Consider the following 16,444-nt stretch of genomic DNA (forward strand, 5'->3'; position numbering starts at 1 on the left):
ATGGCATGCAATTTGGACAGCATCCTCTTTTCAGACACCACCGTCAGAGAGTCCAGTTCCACCCCCACAACATCACTGGCCTTACAAATGAGCTTGTTGATTCTGTTGGTGTCTGCTACCCTCAGCCTGCTGCCCCAGCACACAACAGCAAACATGATAGCACTGGCCACCACTGACTCGTAGAACATCCTCAGCATCGTTCAGCAGATGTTAAAGGACCTCAGTCTCCTTGGGAAGTAGAGATGGCTCTGACCCTTCTTGTAGACAGCCTCAGTGTTCTTTGACCAATCCAGTTTATTGTCAATTCGTACCCCCAGGTATTTGTAATCCTCCATCATGTCCACACTGACCCCTTGGATGGAAACAGGGGTCACCGGTGCCTTAGCCCTCCTCAGGTCCACCACCAGCTCCGTAGTCTTTTTCACATTAAGCTGCAGATGATTCTGCTCGCACCATGTGACAAAGTTTCCCACCGTAGCCCTGTACTCCGCCTCATCTCCCTTGCTGATGCATCTAACTGTGGCAGAGTCATCAGAAAACTTTGGAAGATGGCAAGAGTGTGCAGTAGTTGAAGTCCGAGGTGTAGATGGTGAAGAGAAAGGGAGACAGGACAGTCCCCTGTGGAGCCCCAGTGCTGCTGACCGCTCTGTCTGACACACAGTGTTGCAAGCGCACGTACTGTAGTCTGCCAGTCAGGTAATCAATACTCCATGACACCAGGGAAGCATCTACCTGCATCACTGTCAGCTTCTCACCCAGCAGAGCAGGGCGGATGGTGTTGAACGCACTGGAGAAGTCAAAAAACATGACCATCACAGTGCTCGCCAGCTTGTCCAGGTGGGCGTAGGCACGGTTCAGCAGGTAGATGATGGCATCCTCAACTCCTAGTCGGGGCTGATAGGCGAACTGGAGAGGGTCTAAGTGTGGCCTGATGCCCACAATATCACACCAGTCAATCTCTAATTGTGCAACAAGATTATTTATCTTATTTCATACACCATGTGCATTCGAATATAACATGTTCAGTCCTATATTCATCACCTTTTTGATTTTGCCCCCATGTTACCCATCTACACATCCCACTGACTGCAACTTTGCCCTATTATCTGTCTGTTCTTCCTCACAGTCTCACTACACACTGCATCGACCCATATTGCAGCTGCCCCATCCTCAGTCCTATCTCTCTGGTTCCTAACCCCCAACACCCCACCAAATTAGCTTAAAGCCTCCCCAACAGCTCTATCAAACTTGCCTGCAAGGATATTGGTCTCTCCTTGGGTTCAAGTGTAACCCATCCTTTGTGTACAGGTCATACCTTCCTCAGAACAGAGCCTCATCATCCAGAAATCTGAACGCCTGCCTCACACCAGTTCCTCAGCCATTCGTTCATCTGAGTGTGGCGCGTGGATTGGAGTGGGGAACACTAGGGGCTGGATACCAGAGCGAGATCAGCAAAGACTGGTGGGGGGTGGGGGAGGTATAGGGAGAGTGTGGTTGGGAGAGGCAGATCCCGTACTGACCAAGGGAATGATAACTAGGAGTGCGGGCCAATGAATGAAATAGCAGGATCTGAATGGTGCCCAGTGAAACCCGTTCTACACCGAGGTCCTGGTTGACCCTGTGCCTCATCCTTTGTTCCACCGCTGCCCCTACCCCTTCGCTGGGTCACCTTCCCACTACCTCCTCCACTGAGATGTGCCCACACACCGTCTCTGTGTATCTTCCCTTTCACCTCAACTCTGGTCAGCCCTTTCACCCATTCCCACATCTCTGGTTTGTCTACATTTCTCCCTCCCTCCTGTGTTTGGGTTTCCCCCTTCCATACTTCCCTTCTCTGGATCCCTCACCCTCTCCCACTGTGGGCCGTCCTCCTTTCTCACAGTCTCTAGCTTTCTCGTGGCAGCGGACCTTGTATGTGTGTTCATGGTGGAGAGGGCTTTACCTGTGGTGGACTGGGCTGTTTCCACTATTTCCTGTAGAGTTTTTTGTTTCTGGGCATTGATGTTTCCACACCAGGACATGATGTTCCAAATGTCGTCATCTTCTAAATCGTGGTCCCAGGGTTCAGCTGTTTGGCCCCTCACTGCTCACAGTCTACAAACCTGAAAATATTCCCAATTTCCCTACTTTCTCTATTCCCATTGGACTGGCAATTCCCCATGCTTGCTGATGCACACTCAGCGCCAATTTATTTGGTACATCTGCTCACCTGGGACTGTGCTCCCTGGAATTCAGAAGAATGACAGGAGATCTTATAGAAACATACAAAATTATGAAAGGGATAGATAAGATGGAGGCAGGAAAGTGATCGGTGAGACTAGAGGACATAGCCTCAAGATCTGGGGAAGTAGATTTAGGACGGGGATGAGGAGGAACTGCTTTTCCCAGAGAGTGGTGAATCTGTGGAATTCTCTGCCCAGTGAACCTGTGGAGGTTACTTCAGTGAATATATTTAAGGCGAGGTTGGATAGATTTTCGCATAGTATGGGGAATTAAATGTTGTGAGGAAAAGGCAGGTAGGTGGAGATGAGTCCGTGGTCAAGTCAGCCATGATCTTACTGAATGGCAGAGCAGACTCGACGGGCCAGATGGCTGACTCCTGCTCTTAGTTATTATGTTTTTATGCATGCTTACTAATGCCAACGTAATCTGCCAATCATGTGGCAACAACTCAATCCATAAAGACATGTAGACATGGTCAAGGTTCAGTTGTTGAGAGCCAATGTAAGAATGGGGGAAAATGCGATCTAAGTGACCGGCTGTGGAATGATTGTTGGTGCCAGACGGGGTGGTTTGAGTATCTCAGAAAATGCTGATCTCCTGGGATTTTCACACACAACGGTCTCCGGAGTTTACAGAGAATGGTGCGAGGAACGAGATATATTCAGTGAGTGGCAGCTCTGTGATAACGAGGGACATCAGAGGAGAATAGCTGGACTGATTCAAGCGAACAGGAGGGCAATTGTAACTCAAATAACCACGTGTTACAACAGTGCTGTGAAGAAAAGTGCGGATAGGTGGGACTAGGTGAGATTAAGAGTTCGGCACGGACTAGGAGGGCTGAGATGGCCTGTTTCCGTGCTGTGATTGTTATATGTTATATGGTTATCTCTGAATGCACAGCACACTGAACCTTGAAATAGACGGGATACATCAGCAGAAGGCCACAAAAGCACACTCAATGGCTACTTTATTGGCAGGTACCTAATAAAGAGGCTGCTGAGAGTATTACAAATATGAGAAATTCTGCAGTTGCTGGAAATCCAAAGCAATACACACAAAACGCTGGAGGAACTCAGCAGGTCAGGCAGCATCAATGGAAATTAATAAATAGTCAATGTTTCAGGCCGAGACCCTTCTTCAGGACTGGAAATGAAGGGTGGGGGGAGACACCAGAATAAAAAGGTGGGGGGAAGGTAAGGTAAAAGGTGAAGCCGGGTGGGTGAGAAAGGTCAAGGGCTGGGGAGGAAGGTATCTGATAGGAGAGGAGGGTGGACATTTGGAGAAAGGGAAGGAGGAGGGGACCCAGGGTGAAGCAATCGGCTGATGAAATGAGGTAAGAGGCCAGAGTGGTGGACAGAAGAAGAGGGAAGGAGGAGGGAAATTCTTACCGGAAGGAGAAATTGATATTCATGCCATCAGTTTGGAGGCCACCCAGTTGGAATATGAGGTGCTGCTCCTGCACAATGGGGGGTGGCCACATCTTGGCACAAGAGGAGGGCATTGACCAACATGTCATAATGGGAATGGGAATTAAAATGTTTGGCCACCGGGAATTTCCGCTTTTGGCAGATGGTGAGGAGGTGCTCAACGAAGCGGCCCCCAATTTTTGACAGGTCTCACCAATATGGAGGAAGCCACATCAGGAGCACTGGACACAATAGATGACCCCAGCAGATTCGCTGGCGAAGTGTTGCCTCGCCTGGGAAGATTGTTTGGGACCCCGAATGAAGGTGAGGCAAGAGGTGTACGGGCGGGTGCAACACTTTGGCCGTTTGCAGGGACAAGTGCCTGGAGGAAAATAGGAGGGGAGGGACGAATGGACAAGGGAATCGTGGAGGGAGTGATTCCTGCAGAAAGCAGAGTGAGTGAGGGAAGTTAAGATCTGTTTAATGGTAGGGACTCTTTGGAGATGGCAGAAGTTGCAGAGGGTAATGTGAAGGATGTAGAGGTTCGTGGGGTAATAGGTAAGGACAAGAGGAACTCTATCACTGTTAAGCCAGCGGGAAGAAGGGGTGAGCGCAGATGCTCGGGAAGTGGTGGAAATTCAGGTGAGGGCAGCATCAATACTGGAGGGAGGGAGGGAGGGAGAGAACCCCAGTTTTTTGAAGGAGGAGAGCATTTCAGATGTTCTGGAGTGGAAAGCTGCAACCTGGGAACAGATGTGGCAGAGACGAAAGAACTGAGAAAAGAGAATTGCATTTTTACCGGAGACAGGGTGAGAAGAGGTATAGTGAAGCTAACCATGGGGATCGGTAGCTTTATAAAAGATGTCAGTTGATGGTTTGTCTCCAGGGATGGGGACAGAGATTGAGAAAGGAGAGGGAGGTGTCAGAAATGGACAAGTCAACTTAAGGGCAGGGTGGAAGTTAGAGGCAAAGTTGATGAAATTGACGAGCTTGGCATGGGTGCATGAAGCAGCACCAATGCAGTTGTCGATGTAGCGGAGGAAGAGTTGTGGAGGATTACTGGGGAAGCTACAAACGTGATCTGCTCTAATAGCCAACAGAAAGGCGGGCATAGCTGGGGCCCATGCAGGTGCCCATGGCGACTCCTGGAGTCCTGAAATGCCATAAACTCTTTACTACACAAATAGTTGGTTTGAAATCCTTGTTAGCTTGCTGTGGGAAGCCTGGGAGACCTCTGGTGTCCCTGGTGGCCGTATTTATGAGAAGCGCATATGAATGATCTATGAAGTGGTGGTGGCATCCGTCGGTCTCGAGAGACCATGGATTTGCGCCTTGGAAGGGGTTTCTAGGGCGCAGGCCTAGGAGACCAGCAGTTGCCCAAGCTGCAGGCCTTCCCCTGTCCATGCCACCGATGTTGTCCAAGGGAAGGGCACTAGGACCCATGCAGCTTGGCACCGGTGTTGTCGCAGAGCAATGTGTGGTTAAGTGCCTTGCTCAAGGACACAAACACGTTGCCTCAGCTGAGGCTCGAACCAGTGACCTTCAGGTTACTAGTCTGATGCCTTGCCCACTAGGCCACGCGCCAACACGGATGATCTATATAGCTCCCTAGATCATGTTAGGGAAGCGGAGCTGGAGCTGGATGACTTACAGATCATTTGAGACAATGAAGAGTAACAGGGAGACCTTCACCTCTAAGTTGTAGGAGACAGGTAGCTTTCAGGAGAGAAAAAGGGATTGAAGAGTATCCCTATAGTCATTCCCCTCAATAGCAAGTTTTTCCCATTGGATTTTATTCAGGCTGGGGGGGGGGGTCTATCTACCAATGGAAAGCCACAGTGGCTGGACCTCTAGCACTGAGCTTTGCTCTCTGGCTCAGAAATGAAGAGGGAGATGAGATGTGTAGTGGTGACGAGATTCAGTATTAAGGGGAACAGACAGGGATTTACTTTTGGGCATGAAGGATACTCAGATGGCCCATGGCAGGGTCAGGACATCTCAGACTGAGTCCACAGTACTCTAACCAGGGAGAGGGAGCAATCAGAAGTCAGGGTACATACTGGTACTGGTAGGAAAAGGGCTGGTACTGGTAGGAAGAGTGAATGTAGGGAGCTAAGAAGGAAGCTAAAAAGCAGGACCTCACGGGTAGTAATGTCGGTATTGTTGCCTGTGCCACACAGCAGTGAGGATCAGAATAGGATGATATGGCTGTAGAATTGTGGAGGGTGCAGGGTTTCAGATTCATCGATCATTGGGATCTCTTCTGCGGAGCATATGACCTGCATGAAAGTTACAGTTACACCAGATATCGAGACGGACCAACATCCTTGCAGGCAGGTTTGCTGAGCCTGTTGTGGAGGGTTTAAACTAGGTTTGCAGGGCGATGAGAATCAATGATCCCCCTAAGGTGTGAGCACACATTTCCTTTGCTACCAGTGCAGAAAGGAATTTAAACTGTATAGAAAAGGTTTAATAACTTCAATAAACTGTGAAAGGATTTATATTATTACATGTTGCTGTAGAGTTTATGAGAAAAAAAACTCATTGATGTGTATTCTTTTATTTCTTTTAAACAATGAACACAAACTGGACTTGGTAGTTTATTATGCTTAGAATAGCTCCAGGTTTACTGCCCCTCCAGTGCAGCTCTGTTGCAAAACACACAGAATACTGGAGGAATTCAGCAAGCCAAGCGGCATCTATGGAAAAGAGTAGAATCAATGGTTCGGGCCGAGACCCTTCGGAGGACTGGAGAACAAAGGCTGAGGAGTAGATTTAAAAAGTGGGGGGAGGGGGAGAGAAGCACAAGGTGAGGGGTGAAACCGTGAGGGGGAGGGATGAAGTGAAGAGCTGGGAAGTTGATTGGTGAAAGAGATACAGGGCTGGAGAAGGGGGAGTCTGATAGAAGCGGACCAAAGTCCATGGAAAAAAGAAAAGGAGAGAGGACCAGAGCAGCAGGGGGAGGCAATAGGTGGGCAAGGAGGTAAGGTGAGAGAGGGAAAAGGGATGGGGAATGGTGAAGGGGGGAGATATTACCAGAAGTTTGAGAAGTTTATGTTCATGCCATCAGGTTGGAGGCTATCCAGGCAGAATATAAAGTGTTCTTCCTCTAACCTAAGTGTGGCCTCATCATGACAGTGGAGGAGACCGTGGATGGACATAGCGGAATGGGAATGGGAAGTGGAATTAAAATGAGTGGCCACTGGGACATTAGATTAGATTCAACTTTATTGTCGTTGTGCTGAGTACAGATACAAAGCCAATGAAATGCAGTTAGCATCCAACCAGAAATGCAAAGAATAGTGTTATTGACAAAATAACTGAATAAAAAGCAAGTGCTACAGCACTCAAATATAAAAGTACTGAGACAGTCCAATATGGGGGCAATACTGCTTAGCGCTGTGATGTGAGGTTCAGCAGGGTCACAGCCTCAGGGAAGAAGCTCTTCCTGTGCCTGCTGGTGCGGGAGCGGAGGCTCCTGTAGCGCCTGCTGGATGGGAGGAGAGTAGAAAGTCCATGGTTAGGGCGAGATGCATCCTTGATAATGCTTTTCGCCCTGCCCAGGCAGTGTTTATGGTAGATGTTCTCAATGGTGGGCAATTGGGTGCTGATAATCCGCTGGGCAGTTTTCACCACCCGCTGGAGTGCTTTGCGGTCCAGTACGGGACAATTGCCATACCACACTGAGATGCTGTTGTTGAATATGCTCTCAATGCTACAGCGGTAAAAGTCCGTCAGTATCCTGGGACAGAGGTGAGCTTTCTTGATGCTCTGCAGGAAATAAAGGCGCTGTTGCACCATTTTGATCTGGATGGAGGAGTTCAGGGACCAGGTGAGATCCTCCGAAATGTGGACACCAAGGAATTTGAAGCTTGATACACGCTCCACTACAGCTTCATTGATGTAGATGGGGAAGTGAGTGAGGTCATACTTTTTCTGGTGGACAGAGTGTAGATGCTCAGCAAGGTGGTGTCCCAATCTACGTTGGGTCTCACCGATATACAAGAAGTCACACCAGGAACACCAGACTCACAGGAAGACTGGGGCCCCTGAATGGTAGTGAGGGAGGTGGTGTAGCACTTGCTACAGGAGGGAGATCAGTGGGGAGGGATGAATGGACAAGGGGTTTGCAGAGGGAGTGAACCCTGTGGAGGGGGGGGGGAGGGAAAGATGCGCTCAGTGGCAGAATCCCATTGGAGATGGGGGAAGTTGTGGAGGATAATGTGCTGGAGGCGGAGGCTGGTGGGGTGTTGGGTGAGGGCAAGAGCTGTACATCTGCTCTCACCCCATCCTCCCACCACCCTATCAGGGATAGGGTTCCAGTTGTCCAGAGTGTTAGGTCAGAGGATAGAGCAGCTGTAAAGGTAGATGCAACATGTAGAGAGACTGTGAGGAACGATAGGCAGTGGGGAGGCCGAAAATGTAGTCAGTTGGATGGGTTGAAGAGTGTCGACTTTAATGTGAGAAGTATCAGGAACAAGAGCGATGAAGTCACAGCACGGGTCAGGACGTGGAGTGACGACATTGCAGCCCTTACAGAGACTTGGCTCTCACAAGGGCAGGAATGGCTGCTGGACGTCCTGGGGTTTAGGTCTTTCAAAAGGGACAGGGAGGGAGGGTAAAAGAGGTGGGAGAGCGGAGTTGCTAATCGGGGATTGTGTCACAGCTGCAGAAAGGGCAGACACCATGGAGGGATTGTATACTTAGTCCATGTGAGTGCAGGTCAGAAACAGGAAGGGAGCATTCACTCTTTTGGGAGTATTGCATGAACACCCCTTCCCCCGAATAGTCATAGAGATGCCGAGGAGCAGATCAGGAGGCAGATTTTGGAAGGGTGCAAGAGTAACAGGGTTGCTGCCATGGGTGACTTCAGCTTCCCTAATGTTCAGTTGCACCTCCTCAGTGCACAAGGTTTAAATGGAGCAGAATCTATTACGTGTGTCCAAGAGGGATTCATAATGGAACACACAGAGAGGCCAACTGGAGGAAGGAACGATCTGGATCTAATACATCAATGAACCTGGCCGGGGGAGCGTTTCAGAGACTCCCTGAGGAGCAGACAGCATGGGAAAGGTGAATTATGATGCTACGAGGCAGGGACTTGGCAGTGTAAACTGGGAACGGATGCTGTCAGGGAAACGTACAATGGACATGCAGATGTTACTCTGGGAACTCTTGCACAGGGATCTGAATAGGTTTGTCCAATTTAGGCAGGGACACATGTAGGAACAATGGTTGACGTGGAAGGAAGGTTTATGAAGCAACAATCGATGGTCAGGTAGCCAGGAAGTAGCTGGGGAAAAAAGGACTTGAGATCTAGAAAGTACAAAAACAGTAAATTTGTTATCAAAGTACATATATGTCACTATATACAACCCTGAGATTCCTTCTCTTGCAGGCATTCACAGTAAGTACAAGTAATAGTATAGAATCAATGAAAGACTTATGCAACAAGGCGGCCAAACAGCTAGCATGTAACAGACAACAAACTGTGTTAATAGCAAAAGAAAGAAAAGGAGACATTCATGCAGCCTTGAAATTGGATTAAGGTAAACTTCAAGCAGTCCCTTACATGTGTGTGAAGATAAGAGTCAATCCTTGGCTGTGTAGCACGGGAAGGAGATAGAGAGAGAGAGGAGAATGAGTACGGAGCAGAGAGATAAAGGGGCCCCTGCAGGGTTGGTACCAGGTAGTGAAAGTCTGAAATTGGGCCTAGCCACAACTGTAGTAAAGTCATGCCTGGTTACTGTCCTAGCAACGGCTTTGTAAAAGCCCAGGACTGTCCTTATGAAGGGTCTCGGCCCAAAGCGGCATCGTTTATTCAGTTCCATAGATGTTGCCTGACTCGCTGAGCTCCCCCAGCATTTTGTGTGCGTTACTGTGAATTCTTTCCGTCTCCATTTGGCGCTGCGAGCAGGGCCCCGGAATGCTGGCCTAACGGAGCATCACTGCGCTGGGAGTCCGGCAAGGCATTGTCCTGGGACATTGGTGGAGAGAAGCCCAGATAACCGAAGGAACTAACGGTACTGTGCGGCGGGCTGGAGCGGAAAGAAACGGTAAATCCGTTACATGAGTCAGGAGCTGAAGCTTGGAGAATTGGCACTGCACTGGCCTACCTGGAATGTAGGAAATCCAGTGAGAGAGTCCAGGCGGGGTGGGATAGGAGGAAGGAGTTGTCACTGAATACTGAATACTGAATACGGAGCCGGGAGATTAGCTGGCAACTCCGCGCTGTACCGACCTACCTGTCTATACAGAGAATCAGTTGGGTTTGCCTCTGAATATTGTAATAAAGTTAGGGGGAATATATACCTGAGAGCAGCATGATTAGATTTTATAAAAAAGAGAGGAAGATCAGAACGCATGGTGGAGAGGGTAAAGAGGCAACAGAGAGAGAGAAAAGTGGCTGTTGTGTGACTTGACAGAGGCAGGGCAGAGAGGGTTAAACAAGCAGAACTCAGAACAGCAGTAAAGAGCTCCCGGACAAAACGTTACCCAAACTGACAGTCAGAGAGAAGGGCTTCTTGAGTTATAGGAAGAGCTGCTTAAATCACAGGGGATTGTGAGATGTTCCGGAAAGTGAATTAGATTTTATAATCCCGGCACAGTTTTGGTTGTAGTCGGCATGGTAAGAAAAGAGATCAGTTGGTGGGGAGAGGAAATCACACAGATGAAGAGAGGGAATTCAACTATATCCCAGGCTTTAGTGTCAAGCAACCGGAAACAAATGCTACCTGTCTTTTTTCCAGACAGGCTTTGACAGACAGACATACTTTATTGATCCCGAGGGAAATTGGGTTTTCTTACAGTCGCACCAACCAAGAATAGTGTAGAAATATAGCAAGATAAAACCATAAATAGTTAAATAATAATAAGTAAATAATGCCAAGTGGAAATTAGTCCAGGACCAACCTATTGGCTCAGGGTGTCTGACACTCCGAGGGAGGAGTTGTAAAGTTTGATGGCCACAGGCAGGAATGACTTCCTATGACACTCAGTGTTACATCTCAGTGGAATGAGTCTCTGGCTGAATGTACTCCTGTGCCTAACCAGTACATTATGGAGTGGATGGGAGACATTGTCCAAGATGGCATGCAACTTGGACAGCATCCTCTTTTCAGACACCACCGTCAGAGAGTCCAGTTCCACCCCCACAACATCACTGGCCTTACGAATTGAGTTTGTTGATCCTGTTGGTGTCTGCTACCCTCAGCCTGCTGCCCCAGCACACAACAGCAAACATGATAGCACTGGCCACCACAGACTCGTAGAACATCCTCATCATCGTCCGGCAGATGTAATCAGCTTTAGTTTGAGAGATAGAGAGAGAGAGAGAGAGGGGGATGGAGAGAGAGAGAGAGAGAGAGGGATGGAGAGAGAGAGGGGAGAGATAGAAAGAGGGGGTGTGACAGAGATAGCGAGGGGGATGGCAGAGATAGAGAGGAGTAGAGAAAGGGGAAGGGGAGAGAGAGAAAGAGTGCAGGTGTGAGAGACAGAAAAGACAGGAATGGGAGAGATACAAAGACAGAGGGATGGGGAGAGAGAGAGACATACGGGGGGTGGGAGAGAGATGGGGGGAGAGAAACAGAAAGGGATAGAAAGACAGAGGAGAAAGAGAAGGGGAGAGGATAGATAGAAAGAGCAGTATGGGAAAGAGATAGAAAGACAAGAGGTGGGAAAGGGAGAGAGAAAATGCATGAAGTGCATGAGTGAATTGAACTTGTTTGTTAGTTAAATCCGTATTGGGAGAATGCTGAATTAATCCTGTTCTCCTAATGAAAGGCCCTGCTATTTTTTTACAAAATAGATCTGCAAGAGCACTTATGTTTACAAAGTGGTGTCTCTTTTAGAAGATGAGAGGCCCCCATTTGTTTACTTTGTCTTTTTCTTTAAATTGTTTATTTAAAGTTTTTCTCTCTTGAAATTAGTTGTTTATTCGAGTCTAAACATGGGTTTAGTTCTATTTTCTCCATTTGTGTTCTTTTATTTCTTTCCTTCAGAGTTGATTTGGTAGAGAGAGAGAGAAACACCTGAAATTGAAACTGGCCATATGGAATTCAGGTCAAGAGGTAAAAAACTGTGAGTATCTCTGTTCTGGCTATGAATTTCCCAAACTTTGCAGAGAAGCTGGCATTTGGGGAAATTGGTGATTGCATATGAATTTTAAAGTTGTTATTTTGGTGGGTGGATTGTTCAAAGTTCAAAGTAAAATTTATTATCAGAGTACCAACATGTCACCACGTAACTCTGAGATTCATTTTCTGTGGGCACACTTCACAAATCTGTGCAACAGTAACTGTAAACAGGAAGTAAACTGGAAACAAACTGTGCAAATACAGATATAACTAACAAGCAATAAATAATGAGCATTAATGAACAATATAACGGAGTCCTTAAATGAGTGTAGTTATCCCCTTTTGTTCAAGAGCCTGATGGTTGAGGGGCAGTAACTTCTTAAACCTGGTGGTGCGAGTCCTGAGGCACCTGTACCTTCTACCTGATGGCAGCAGTGAGAAAAGGGCCTGGCCTGGGTGGTGAGGATCTTTGATGATGGATGCTGATTTTCTACAGCAACATTTCATGTAGATGTGTTCAATGGTTGGGAGGGTTTATACCCATGATATACAGGGTCGAATCCACTAACTGTTTTAAGATTCTCTGCTCAAAGAGAATACCAGGCCGTACCCATACCAGGCCGTAATGCAGCCAATCAGCACACTGTCCACCACACATCTGTACAAGTTGGCCAACTATTCAGAGAGTATTAGATCACCTGTGTTGTAAAGACGCTGCCCAGAAGGAAGCAATGGTAAACTATTTCATAGAAAAATTTGCCAAGAACTGTCATGGTCGTGGAAAGACCATAATCATCTACCTCATATGACAGAGCTCATAATGATGAAGTCATACAACACGACTCATAATGATGATGGGTAGTCAAAACTGCCCAATGCAGCACTAGCACCAGCCGACCCACCGTCAAGGGCATACATACAGAAAGGTGCAGGAAGAGGGCCAGTAACATCATGAAGGATCCCACTCACCCTGCTCATGGACTGTTTGTCCCAATCATATCAGGAAGGAAGCTACAAGGTATCCACGCCACGACCACCAGGCTGAAAAACAGTTCCTTTCCTCAAGCAGTGAGGCTGATCGACACCACCACCACAACTTTATCATTTCCTTTAGCAACCTTATGTACAGCCTATCATCACTTTATGGACATACAATCAATCTATGTATATAAGCTATCACAGGTATTTATAGTTACTGTAATTCTTAAAAATTATTATTGGGTCTTTGTTTTTTGTGGATTTTTTTGTGCTGCATCATATTGGAGACACAATTACTTCACTCTCGTTTACACTTGTGCACAGGAAGTGACATTAAACAATCTTGAATCTTGAACTAGACTGATAAATCAGATGAAATGTTGCCGTTGCTGGCCAAGTCAACGCTGGTGAGGAGTCAACGTGAAGGAGTGAGAATGAAAGTCTGGTTGACTGGTGTCACAACAACAACTTCTCACTCAAAGTCAGCAAAGTTACAGAGTTGATTATTGATTACAAGAGAAAGAGATGGGAGGTCCATGAGCCAGTCCTCAAGGGGATTGGAGTGGTAGAGGGTCAGTAATTTAAGTTCTTTGGGGGTATCATTTCAGAAGATCTGTCCTGGGTGCAGCATGTCAGTGCCATTACAAAGGGGGCAAGGCAGCTCGTTTCTCAGAAGTTTGTGCAGATGCAACATGTCACATCTTTGACAAACTTCTAGAGATGCACGGTGGAAAGTATACAGACTGGTTGCATCATGGCCTGGAACGGCACCAACACTACCCAAGGACGGAAGGGCTTACTAAAGAGTAGTTGGTGGAGCCCAGTCCATCATAGGGAAAGCCTCCCTCACCACTGTGCACATCTGCAAAAGTTTGCTGCCCCAAGGAAACTCCTTCAAGCATTCTTTTTGTCGGGAAGGACACCACCAGGTTCAGGAACAGTTAAAACCCTTCATCCATCAGACTCCTGAAACAGCGCGGATAACTTCACTCACTTCGACACTGAGCTGATCCTGCAAACTATGGATTCACTTACAAGGACTCAACAACTCGCGTTCTCAGTATTAGTTATTTACTTGTTTATTATTGTTGATGTATTTACACAGTTGGTCATCTTTTTCTCATTGGTTGTCAGACTATGATGTTTCTCCATTGGATCCTTGTTCTACTGTGAATGCCTGCATGAAAATAACCTCAGGGTAGTAAATGGTGACATATATGAACTTTGATAACAAATTTACTTTGAACGAGGTGAATGCACTGAGCAGATAGGCTTTCAACAAGGGAGGTGTATCAGGAAAGAATCCATAGCAAAGGAGGACATGGAGATGTAGGTGGTTACGCACAGGGATGCTGGTATTTGTCTATGGCAGAGCTGTGTCCGAAACAGGGAAATAATACCCAGAGTTGACCAGCAGTTGGTGTAGAGTTGGTGGTACTAATATTAAGTTTTGGAATTGGGAGTCAGCAAATCATTCTTTGTAACTTCCACCATCTACCATGCAATCCGGCCACTAAGCACATCTTCCCGCCCCACCGAACCCCACCCTCTGCTTCCCTCAGGGATCTTTCCATGATTCACGAATCCGCTTGACCCTCCTCAGTGATCTCTCTCCTGGCACTTGTCCCTGTAAGCAGAACAAGTGCCACACCTGCCCCTCCTCCCACGCCACCATTCAGCGTCCCAAGCAGTCAATAGACAATAGGTGCAGAAGTAGACCATTCGGCTCTTCGAGCCTGCACTGCCATTCTGAGATCATGGCTGATCATCTACTATCAATACCCGGTTCCTGCCTTGTCCCCATATCCCTTGATTCCCCTATCCATAAGATACTTATCTAACTCCTTCTTGAAAGCATCCAGAGAATTGGCCTCCACTGCCTTCCAAGGCAATGCATTCCAGACCCCCACAACTCTCTGGGAGAAGAAGTTTTTCCTTAACTCTGTCCTAAATGACCTCCCCCTTATTCTCAAACCATGCCCTCTGGTACTGGACTCTCCCAACATCTGGAACATATTTCCTGCCTCTATCTTGTCCAATCCCTTAATAATCTTATATGTTGCAATCAGATCCCCTCTCAATCTCCTTAATCCCAGCATGTACAAGCCTAGTCTCTCTAAACTCTCTGCGTAAGACAGTCTGGACATCCCAGGAATTAACCTTGTGAATCTACGCTGCATTTCCTCTACAGCCAGGTTGTCCTTCCTTAACCCTGGAGACCAAAACTGTACACAATACTCCAGGTGTGGTCTCACTGGGGCTCTGTACAAATGCAAGAGGATTTCCTTGCTCTTGTACTCAATTCCCTTTGTAATAAAGGCCAACATTCCATTAGCCTTCTTCACTGCCTGCTGCACTTGCTCATTCACCTTCAGTGACTGATGAACAAGGACTCCTAGATCTCTTTGTATTTCTCCCTTACCTAACCCTACACTGTTCAGATAATAATCTGCCTTCCTGTTCTTACTCCCAAAGTGGATAACCTCACTCTTATTCACATTAAACGTCATCTGCCAAGTATCTGCCCACTCACCCAGCCTATCCAAGTCACCCTGAATTCTCCTAACATCCTCATCACATGTCACACTGCCACCCAGTTTAGTATCATCAGCAAACTTGCTGATGTTATTTTCAATGCCTTCATCTAAATCGTTGACATAAATCGTGAACAGCTGTGGTCCCAATACCAAGCCCTGTGGCACCCCACTAGTCACCACCTGCCATTCCAAGTAACACCCATTCACCGCTACCCTTTGCTTTCTATCTGCCAACCAGTTTGCTATCCATGTCAATATCTTCCCACCAATGCCATGAGCTCTGATTTTACCCACCAATCTCCTATGTGGGACCTTATCAAATTACTTCTGAAAATCAAGGTACGCTACATCCACTGGATCTCCCTTGTCTAACTTCCTGGTTACATCCTCGAAAAACTCCAATAGATTAGTCAAGCATGATTTACCCTTGGTAAATCCATGCTGGCTTGGCCCGATCTTATCATTGCTATCTAGATATGCCACTATTTCATCTTTAATAATGGACTCTAGCATCTTCCCCACTACTGATGTTAGGCTGACGGGTCGATATTCTCTGTTTTCTCCCTCCCTCCTTTCTTAAAAAGTGGGATAACATTAGCCATTCTCCAATCCTCAGGAACTGATCCTGAATCTAAGGAACATTGGAAAATGATTACCAATGCATCCGCAATTTCCAGAGCCACCTCCTTTAGTACCCTAGGATGCAGACCAGCTGGACCTGGGGATTTGTCAGCCTTCAGTCCCATCAGTCTACTCATCACCGTTTCCTTCCTAATGTCAATCTGTTTCATTTCCTCTTTTACCCTATGTCCTTGGCCCATCCATACATCTGGGAGATTGCTTGTGTCTTCCCTAGTGAAGACAGATCTAAAGTACTTATTAAGTTCTTCTGCCATTTCTCTGTTTCCCATAACAATTTGACCCAATTCATTCTTCAACATTGTTCTTAACTATCTTCTTTCTCTTCACATACCTAAATAAGCTTTTGCTATCCTTTATATTCCTGGCTGGCTTGCGTTTGTACCTCATTTTTTCTCCTCGTATTGCCTTTTTAGTTAAGTTCTGTTGTTCCTTAAAAATTTCCCAATCATCTGTCCTCCCACTCACCTTAGCTCTGTCATACTTCCTTTATTTTAATGCTATGCTATCTCTGACTTCCTTTGTCAACCACTGTGGCCCCTTTCCCCCCTTTGAATCCTTCCTTCTCCGGGGGATGAGCTGATTT

The sequence above is a fragment of the Hypanus sabinus genome, chromosome 26, assembly GCF_030144855.1.
Source record: "Hypanus sabinus isolate sHypSab1 chromosome 26, sHypSab1.hap1, whole genome shotgun sequence".
Taxonomy (NCBI): domain Eukaryota; kingdom Metazoa; phylum Chordata; class Chondrichthyes; order Myliobatiformes; family Dasyatidae; genus Hypanus; species Hypanus sabinus.